The 11519-nt window shown below is 38.3% G+C and overlaps 1 pseudogene; it reads left to right on the top strand.

Moving 5' to 3' along the window:
- Window positions 1-683: 683 nt before the first annotated feature.
- LOC139733507 (D-dopachrome decarboxylase-A-like) lies at window positions 684-4360 on the top strand (annotated as a pseudogene).
- The last annotated feature ends 7159 nt before the right edge of the window (window positions 4361-11519 follow it).

Genomic DNA, 11519 nt, shown 5'->3' on the forward strand with positions numbered 1-11519 from the left:
TGATATAACTGATATACACAAATGCATCAAATGTGATATCTCGCACATTTTTTTAAATCGCTGCTCCCAATGGTAAACAGTACCTCAGAGAATGCGAGAAACAGGGATTTGTGGTCCACCATGCATGATCGCAAGTCTCCGCATACGGCTCGTATAGAGAGGGACAGAGAGAGAGGGAGAGATTGTGACTACAGTATATCTCGATCCCCGTGAAATAAAACATAATGATTAGCCAGTCACCAGGGAGGTGAAAGAGATCACCTCCCTGCACTCACCAAACGCGAAAGCGGGCCACAAAAAGGAAGCGAACATGCAGGTATACATTACCTGCGTATAGGCCCTACACGAAACACGTAATAGGAGCGCTAATTACACACCCGCACAATTTTATTCACTTCCAAAATAAATGAAGATCAGATATCTATACGGGCAGGGGGGAGAGGACAGGCATGGAATTAGCAACAAACTAAAGAATGCTGGTACGTTAAAGAAAATGTGGGAGGCAAGCACATCGACATCTTTCAACGGCAGGGCAGTGAGACATGCGGTGGTAAATCGAGACTGACAGCAATCGAATAAGGACGTTATAGTTGATAAGTTAAAGTGAAGAAATTTTGTATTCTGCGTTTTAACGTTAACAGTTTTTAAGGTATATTGATCTGAACTGCTACCGATAGCAAGCCATGCCTGTTTTCCAGTTCGTCACCAACGTACCGCGGGAGAATATCCCCGAAGGGTTCACGGAAAGAGCAGCTGAGATTGTTGCAGAACAGCTGGGCACACCACGAAAGGTAACATGAATTAGAACATTATTTTATTTTTCATATATTGGTCCGATTTCAGGATGAGACATTTTATGCAAGTTTATAGAGTTCTCATCTAACAAATCAAAATTGTTCATTGAGATTTAAAAAAAAACCACAAATACACACACTGGCGTGAAACCACAGTATTATTGAAGGACGCGAGACATGTACAGGTTTAAATGCTGTAGAGCGAAACGACGCCATCATTAATGTTAACCCACCTTCACACGAGATGTAATCGACACTCGTGGCACAGTCATGCCAGTGTCTTGAGTCATGGTTATAAGCATAACTGCCACAATTAATTCCCTTGTCCTCCCCCGCCCCATCTCTCTTCCTCATTTACTCAATAAAGATTTACAGGTGACTCCTGTATATAACGAAGTCCTTGGGACCGGCATTTTTCTTTCGTTATATCGAAATTTCGCAATAGCCAAACAAATATACTACATAAAGATAATATATATTATAACTAATGGTTTCGGGGTCTGAATTGTGCCTTCATTGAAACAAGGGTTCCTTATAATCGCGTTCTTTATAATGGAGCGAACTGTATTACCTTACAATGCACATTCATGATCTATAGTAAACAATGACGACTTTCCTGAGAGAATCACACAGTAAAGTTAAAAGGTGGTTTGTGGTCCTTAATAGCCTGGAAGAAGATGAAGGAGAAGAAAATGGAAAATTCGTGGTCGCAGAAGTAGCAGCAATCATGGTAGTGGTAATTATAGTACAGTGTAGTAAAAGAGGAAGACACAGAAAAAGAATGTTATTTGCGCACACTTTCTAGCGAACTGATCTTCAAACTAGTCTTGTTAAAGCAATTATGGCATAATTCACCCCCTCTCCCTTTTGTTTTAAACAGGCCGCAGTAGTTATGATCAGACACCAGTCCATGTTCCGTGGTGGTAGTGAGGCATCCCGTATCGTCATCAGGCTGGCCTGCGTCGACGCGTTCAATGACCACGTCAAGAACAGGACGTACAGCAAGGCGATCATTGACTTCGCGTCGAAGGAGCTTGGTGTTCCCCACGACAGGTGAGTGTTATACCGAAACAAAAGTGTGCGCATCGCTACTCCAAAACGGAATCTTAAAGAAAAAATGAAACCCTGGTTATTTGTGAATTTAGTGAACGCGGCACTATAAGTAGAACACATCAGTGAAGTTTGAGATAAATAGGTCAATCTCTTTAAAAGTTATGAGGTTTTAAAGTTCCGGTACCGTCATGGATGATAAGACTACATGTACGACATTTCATGACGTCACCCATGGACAACGAATTGATGAAAATACAAAGAAAATGTGACATACGCCCTATTTTCATTTTTCTAGTATTATGAAACAGCAGCACTTGACTTACCTCTTTCAATAAACATGCACGGGGAATCATATTACCTTAACATTTTATGTCAGTATAAATTTAAGGGGATTTGTACTTTTCGTATAAAATGAATTTTTGTGGAATCATCGTTATATTTTCTTTAAATTGTTGCCCATGCATGACGTTGTCACGAACCGTTTTAGTCTTCGTATCCGGTAATAGTGGTAGAGAAACTTTACAAATTCATATAGAACTATTGAACGAATCGTCAGATTTCCATGACATGAAACTTCACTGGTGTGTTCTACCAATTATTGCCATACTCACTTAATCCCAACATTATGTGATCATATATGGACGACGACATTTTATGCTCAATTACTGGATCAAGATTGTAGTATAAGATGACGGAGTCTACAACACCGTGACTTTTACCGTTTCTTTGACTTGTAGATCATTTATGTATTAGCATGTATTGCATGGTCTATACCATGCAATGTGAACTTCTTATGAATAATTCCTAATATCGCCATACCATTTCACTCAGGGTTTGTTGCAAACAATATAAAGGACTATAGCTGCTTAATATTTCATCTAAACAGCTAAACGCACGTTTATATCAGCAAAAAAATACATCTTTTATCTCGGAAAACTACCATAAAGAGTGGCTTGTACATCGGGGTATGTTCCATGAAGATTTTCGCAATTATTCCAGGTTGCTATAATGCAGTCACTGAATCGTGACAGCTTTAAATCCTTTAATACTCGCAGATGATTCGTTGTTACATGACTGCAGCCACCATAGCTACAATCATTCCAACATACAATGATTGCAAATTTTCTTTGTGAAAATGCTGGCACCAGGAGATTACAGTGCATTGCCACGACACCGTATTCACATTGACTATCATGATATACCGACATAAAACTGAGTGAAGGGGGGTTAAAGGTTATGGGTTAAGGTTATGGGTATTATACATATAGTTTCACACGTTTCCAACAAGTGTGGTAACATTGGTATGTAGAGGGGTGTATAGCAGCCACAATGTAGAACTCAAAAGAGGTTATGATGCTAACAGCTCACAACTTTTCCGTCAGTTCGTGCATAAAGTATTGATTTCTTGAACTAAAATAAGACAAGCGAACAAACAAGAAAAAAAAAGAAGGAATTTTACGAAGGACTTGCAGTGGCGGATCCAGAGGAGGGCGCAACCGGCGCACGTCCCCTTTATTTTTCCTTAAAAACAAGAGAAATAAAAAGAAAAAAAAATGAAATGAAACCCGGAAGTGGCACCAGAAATATTAGTAGCACCCCCCCCCCCCCTTTCACAGAATTCCTGGATCCGCCCCTGGACTTGTGTAGCCAATTGAAGGGCTAACTTGTAAGGCCATGACCACTATACTACGGCTAACATGAGAATGTGGTTGCTATTGATATCATCCCCTGAAAGTCACTTCTGATATTTAATATGAGGACAGTTTTAAGTAAAACCTGTACCATTCTGCCAATTGTACTCTGTATGTCAAAGTCCCCTAGAACATTGCGTGGAATGATTTCATACTGGATAGAGTGGATTCAATGAAATAACGATAACAAAACAAAACAAAACAAAACGAAACAAAAGACGGAGCCTGTATTTATAAGGTTTTGAGAATCTCAAGATAATGGCAAACGGAGCGTGGATTTAATAAATTCTTGCATCTCAGGCCGCCCTAACGAAAAACGAAAGAAGAAAAGTTCAGATTCTCTGTCGTAAGTCTCGAGTGTATTCATCGAAAGAATGGTCGCCGCGCAAACTGAAAGGTCAAGTGAATACATCCGAAAAAAAAAATCTTAAATCGTTAAGACAAACAAAGGGAAAGAAATGAGAACCCTCACACGGGTTATATTGTAACCGGTGCATATTGCATCTTAAGTTTCCCGGGGGACATATCAAAATTTATGTAAACATGATTCTAGCAGATAAATTTCGTAACGACTGGTTAGTTAAAAAGAATAGAAGAAAGAAAAGGGGAAGGAACATATTGTAATCGGTTTGACATGGCAGAAATGCCATACAGCCAATTTATTCCCTTAATTGCTGTTGCTAAAGAGGACGATCAATCACGTGTCCACCCTCTTCTCTATTTCCCTACAGGATAGTGATGGCGATGGAGAACCAGTCTCCGTGGGAGATAGGGATTCCTGGAGGTCGTCTCCTAGGCGACAGGATGAGAGACGCAAAGTAGGAGCGAAGGAGATTAAAGCCCCTGCCGAAGTATTCACCCACGTGCTCCCCATGACCACCGGAGGGACCAATGAGGCGGCAGTACTGGGCTTGAGCAGCGCGGCATCGGCCATGCGACAATACGACCTAATGACACTGTGTGGGTGGGTAATGTGTTTTGGGGAATCCGATTCACCATCTCGCGAACACGTCGATAAATTCCCATTAATGTTGCCCATGTGACTGAGTGAGTTGAGAACGCCAACCAATGAAAAAAAAAAAAAGAAGAAGCGGAAAAAAAGAGAGGCTTAATTGATATGGGGTGCTCGTATTCCAAGATGAATGCTGGCATTACACACATTTCCATGTTTCCAATCTTTATCCTGGAATTTAATTATTAAGTTCCCTACCTTCGTTATCGGCTTAATTCCTTCATTTCAAAGAACAAATGAAGTAGCGTGAATATTAAATGTTTGTGACAAGTTAGTGATTAATAAAGAATAAGAAAAAAAAAATGAATGAGATCATATGTTTAATATGTTCGTCTCCAACTAGCAATGACCAGAATCTCCCCCTTTACAATTACTATCATTCCTCTTTTCATTCTTTGAATCTGTTTAGCTTCTCCTCTCCTCCACTTCTTTCTGACTTTTCTCCCTCTCTGTCTATCACTCTTTCACCCACACAAGAAAAAAAAAAACTTTTCTCTTTACTTCTGCTACATACTGAGTGTTTGATATTTGTTGTCTTGTGAACTTTGTGTTTAAGTAAGTTCAAACTTACTCATCTACTTACTTATTAAACGGATGGTACAGTATTGGTGGAGATGAGAATTAGGCTTTTAACTTTTTGCAAGATACCAAGAAAACACTTATGATACAGTACAGAGCATACCATTTTATGAGGAATTCAATGTTTATTTGATAAAAATCGGGCTTAGAGTGACTGAAACATTCAAAAACAAGGTAAAACAAAGCGATCGTAATAAAGTGTGGGCCCCACTCTTTATTAGAATCACTCCTTTTTTGGATATATCTCAGCCATTTCAAAACCAATTTTCATCAAATAAATGTTGAATTCCTCATAGAATTACATGCTCTTTCATATTTCATAAGAAGTTTCTCATTATCTCACCAAAAAATTTTAGAAACCTGAAATTAGGTCTCAACCAAAACTATACGATCCCTTTAAACTTGTTTACAGAAATTAAAAAATTCTGTGTCTAAGTAAGTTCAAACTACCAACTACATGACTTTGTCGTTCTGGAGGCACAATAGGGGGCAAAAAATGAAATACCCTGATTATGAATAAAGTGTGTGGACATATGAATTAATTGGAGAATCTAGTGTTGCTGCAGGACTTATAAATACAGTGAGAAATTGATAAAATCACAGATATATTGGTTTAAAGAATACAACAAATTTAATTTGAGATAGTACAATATACTCACTCTACAAAATTCTCATGAAAGTCTGATCTTCAGACAAAAAGAAAATGAATCTGACATAATTTCAGTATCTACAAGCATTGATCAGCCAAACAAAACACAGATTTCAAGATAGAAGTACTGAACATCATTGCATGATGAATGACACACAGAATGTTGACACTGTCATGAATGACAAAAATGATTCTTTTCCCCCGTGAAAATCAGTGCTTTTGACACACCACATTTACAATAAAAACACATCAAAATCATACACTGAAGGTGTGGTTAATTTGGAAGAATCCACTATAAAGAATGCCAAACAGCCTATGGCTAAATACAAACATAATTATGGCAATCACTCAATTAGTGGGAAATCCCCTCCCTGCTACTGGACAGTTTTGCAAATAGTGTCTCACTATCTACCCTGTAATAAAACATCATGAATCAGTAATCTAAAGGCAAGATTTTCAACAAGACGACTTTGCAGAGAATGTTTGTCAAAAATACCGAGTTATATCTGACCAAAAAAAAAAAAAAAAAAAGATTCTGTGGTATATGTTATTCTACATGCACATACAATTGTAACTAGCTACAGTGCACTCCCGTTACAACGAACACGGTTATAATGAAATTTCGTTATAACGAAGTAAATCTTCTGGTCCCAAAATTATCACCATTAAAGTCTATGGTAAAAAATTCGCTTATAACGAACACGGTTATAGCAAAATTTCAGTTATAACGAAGTCTTTTCCAAGCGCCACAGACAAAGAAAAACAAAAGAAATATGCTCCGTTATAACGAAATGCGAATTGCTTTTGAAAATACGTAGCGGAACAAGCATTTATAGCGTCTCTACATGGGTGAACGCTTCACACCACTGTGTGTTCGTTCCACAGTTTCTGAGGGGAACTTGCGTTTGTTATTGTGATACAGTTATCCCATCACATTTCACATAGCTTTCCAGTGTATGATGAGTATTCAGCAAACAGAATATGATATATACAGTGTATATATGTGGTTTCCTTGTTTTCGTTATAAATTGTATTTGTTCGGTTATAACGAAATTTCGTTATAACGAAAGAAAACTGCCGGTCCCGAGCATTTCGTTATAACGGGAGTGCACTGTATAACATTTACAAGATTCTGTGAGTTTGTATACTAATGGCCAACTACCAAATTCTGTGTATTGTGTATGGCACCATATCATCAGTACATGTACTAAGCAATTGAAGAGTTGATTGCAAAAGGAATTAAGTGCCATTTCCAAACATTTTAAAGTCTGTTATCAGATGAAGCAAGGTGACATATTTCCAATGATACATCATTTGTTGCATGGCAAGGAATATTCTTGAAGCTATGATACAAAATATCCCCTATTTTCTTGATACTTTCTTTGCTTTTAGCAGGTTTAATCACAGATATTTCAAATTGATAAGAATAAAGTTCACCCATTTTGCGATAAAACTCTTCAATTATGCACATTACACTTGACAAAATGTGTCCAATGTACATTTGGAACCCCAATAATGCTATGGGTTTTGAAATTGGCAGGGAATGCTGTAGGTGGACAGGATGAATTCTCCCTACACATTTAAATTGGCACCTCATGTACAGTACTCTCCGCATAATCGGGTAGGCTCGGGCAGAGCGTTTCTTACCCGATTATGCGGAGTACCCGATTAACAGAAGAACACGTCTCATTCACAATTGACACACATAATGTGTTTTTACAAGTACATGTATTGTACACTCCACCAAACACCTACATTGTATGCTTAACACGCGTGCTTGCACGGCACATTATATATACCTTACACTTGCTCAGTCACGAGCTATAATTTACACTCTTTTTATGGACAGTACGGCCTATGTCTTCAGAAAACTCTTCAGAAAAGTCTCTTTGCGTGCACTATAGTCACGTAGAACGCCCGGTTACTTTTCGAGAAGTGACTGGGGAAAAGCAAAATTATGAAACTGGTGCATGGCCTGATTTTCGTGGCAAACTTCTCGTATTGTGAATGTTGTTGCGGAGCAAGGGTGGAGCGTGATTGTTTCAACTCCTGTCTGTCTGTGCAGTTGTGAGTGCCAGCCACATGTATAATGTTTGTTTATGTGTGTCAAGTCGGTACTGGTACATGTGTTTTCATGTTTAATCACTCCCCAAATCATCAGTCTTCTTTGCAAATTAAGCAGTGGAAAATGTGACATTCATTATTTCTTAAAGTGTAAAATCTGTGATAAAATGTGGGTAGAAATTAGATAAGAAGAAAATTATTTACCCATTTATGCAGAGAGGCAACCCGATTATCAGGTAATTTTAATGTGCATTGGAGCTGATTTTGACATTACTACCCAATAAAACGGAGTACCCGTGCAAGCGATACCCGATAACATGGAGAGTACTGTATCATAATATGTATTGGAGAAAGTAACCTGAAACTGATTTTCTGTTGATCTAATCAGCACAAAGTCCCAAAGAACCTTGAAAAAATGCCAAGATGAGGGAAAAACATTCATTACCCAGGGCTGCACACTAGCCCATTTTTTTTTTTCTACTGGTGCGACCTGTCTGTTGGACCAGTAGGTTCCCAGTTTTTCCAGTTTTATTGGTCCATTCCTAAAAAGTTACTGGTCCGACAGAAATTTTTACTGGTCAGGGACCATCAGACCAGTGCAAGTGTGCAGCGTTGCATTACCACTAAATTTCTAAATGTGTGGAATATTTAAGATTGGTAAATTTAGCAATCAGCAGGATTTTGAATATCAAGCAACAACAAACAAACACACATAGATGATCAACAATGGGTTGCATAAAAGATCATTTACACTTACAGCAAACATAGATGATCAACGAAGGGTTAAGTGAAAGATCACTTATTACTCTACGTGAAATGCTTGCAATGAATGATAAAGATTATCATGAAGAGATGCAGCATCAAATCATAACAATGAGGTGCATGGATTTCATGGGTCAAGTACTGTATACGCCATATATTTCGCGAGTCTAAGTTTTCGTGAATCGGGAATCCCCGACGATTTTGCAAGTGGTTAAATTCACGATCGTGGAGTCCTGTACTGAACGGAGAAATGTACACACGTACGTCACATCCACATCGGGATCACAGTCAATATTTTCGCGTGTCTTTAATTTCGCGGATAGCACCTGATGCACAAAATTTGCAAAAATAAAAACCTCACGAAATATTCGGCGTACACAGTATTAGTGATGAAAATAAGTCACTACCTTAACATCTACTTTCTCAGTAAGAAGAAGGTTACAAGCTACTTGTGTAGTGCGACATAAACAGGGACACCAATTAGAATGAAAGAGAGTACCTGAAAAACTTCTACAAAAAGCTGTTTTCTACATGAAAGGACCTGAAATTTGATACAGTACCTTCTGCTTTATCAGGAAGTGTTTGGCAGAGCATTTCTTACGTGATCAACCAGAGTATCCGATTAAGCAGAGAGTACTACCAAAGCCTTAATATAGGCTTTTGCCTGAACACTGCATAAATTATGAAAAGCTAGTTATATTGCAGAAAGAAAAATGGACACTTTTGGCTCCTCTATTTCAACTGCTTACACATGCGACATCATCACAATACACATTAACATATTACCATCTTAGTATTGTCTTACAAGAACATGTAATGTAAGTGAGAAGGACGGTTTTGATATCAACATGATATTCTAGATAAATATTTATAAACCATGAGCACTATGCTGTAGGAAACAGTGCATAAAGTTACAACAGTCTCACTGGACAATAAAACGTTCCTTAACAATGCACTCAAGTCAATACAGATAATGATAAAGCATCCTCACCCAAATCCCAAACATTTGCCGATATCCACTTTGAAATTGTAAACAGGAAGGCATATATTAAGTCACATACGTGTATAACTGGACGGCAGATTTTTTGTTATACCACTCATTCTATGCTGAGGGATGATAACATTTCAACACAACAATCACCTCATTAATCTATGACTTTTATTTCTGTCTGTCTGTCTGTCTCTTTCTCTCTGTCTTCCTCTTCTTTCTACATAATTACTCAAAAAGTACCTATACGGAAACACATAGCACAGCTATAGTAAACATGGAAAATATTTGGCAAAGTGGAAATTTGCATATTTCGCACTCACCTAAACTGTCACAAGAATAACAAGGAAAAGTAGAAATTACGCGGTGCGTAACATATGTCCCCGCCGGAAGTAGCATTTTGTAACAAAATGTGCAATATAGGTAAAAAATCAAGGTCAAAGGTCAAAGAAGTCAAAGGTCAAAATTCTGTGTAGAAGTTTTGAAGCCCTCACCTAGTGCCATCACATAAAGCAAATGGAATCGAAATTGGGTTAGAAATGGCGAAGGAGTAGCATTTTGTAGCCAATGTACAATATAGGTCAAAAATCAAGGTCAAAGGTCAAAGAAGACAAAGGTCAAAATTCTGTGTTGAAGTTTTGAAGCCCTCACCTAGTGCTATCACATAAAGCAAACGGAATCGAAATCAGGTTAGAAATGGCGAAGGAGTAGCATTCTGTAGCAAAATGCACAATATAGGTCAAAAATCAAGGTCAAAGGTCAAAGAAGTCAAAGGTCAAAATTCTGTGTAGAAGTTTTGAAGCCCTCAACTAGTGCCATCATATAAAGCAAACGGAATCGAAATCGGGTTAAAAATGGCGAAGGAGTAGCATTCTGTAGCAAAATGCACAATATAGGTCAAAAATCAAGGTCAAAGGTCAAAGAAGTCAAAGGTCAAAATTCTGTGTAGAAGTTTTGAAGCCCTCAACTAGTGCCATCATATAAAGCAAACGGAATCGAAATCGGGTTAAAAATGGCGAAGGAGTAGCATTTTGTAGCAAAATGTACAATATAGGTCAAAAAATCAAGGTCAAAGGTCAAAGAAGTCAAAGGTCAAAATTCTGTGTAGAAGTTTTGAAGCCCTCACCTAGTGCCATCACATAAAGCAAACGGAATCGAAATCGGGTTAGAAATGGCGAAGGAGTAGCATTTTGTAGCAAAATGTACAATACAGGTCAAAAATCAAGGTCAAAGGTCAAAGAAGTCAAAGGTCAAAATTCTGTGTAGAAGTTTTGAAGCCCTCACCTAGTGCCATCACATAAAGCAAACGGAATCGAAATCGGGTTAGAAATGGCGAAGGAGTAGCATTTTGTAGCAAAATGTACAATATAGGTCAAAGGTCAAGGTCAAAGGTCACGACTGAAATTCTGTGTAGGAGTTTCAAAGCTCCCATGTAGTGCTATCATATAAAGCAAACAGAATCAAAATTGGCTCATAAATGACAGAGAAGTAGCAAATTGAAGATTTTGATCACACACGGACGCACACACGGACACACGGACGGACGGACGGACGGACGGACGGACACACGGACGGACACACGGACACACACACGTACGGAGCCCGTTTCATAGTCCCCTGCTCGAACTCGTTCGGCGGGGACAATAAAGTGGATAAATTTGGAGATACATGTATCAAAATTTGAACAAAACTACTCTTAGCCCTGAAAACAATGAATACCACATTTATGGGGAAACTCTGCACCTAGAGCCCTTGTTACAAGTGGCCGAGTTTACCCGCTTGGCAAAGTTTACCCATAACTATACAGTACATGAAGTTCACTGCAATTGGACAAGCAAAAAAATAAAAATGAATAAATAAATAAATAAATAAGATTTAAAAAAATCACCAATTCCAAAGTTTCTATCCTGGCAGGAAGGTTAAATCT

The sequence above is a fragment of the Diadema antillarum genome, unplaced genomic scaffold (genome assembly GCF_040938485.1).
Source record: "Diadema antillarum isolate AM-2024a unplaced genomic scaffold, OU_Dant_1.0 seq00000481_RagTag, whole genome shotgun sequence".
Classification (NCBI taxonomy): domain Eukaryota; kingdom Metazoa; phylum Echinodermata; class Echinoidea; order Diadematoida; family Diadematidae; genus Diadema; species Diadema antillarum.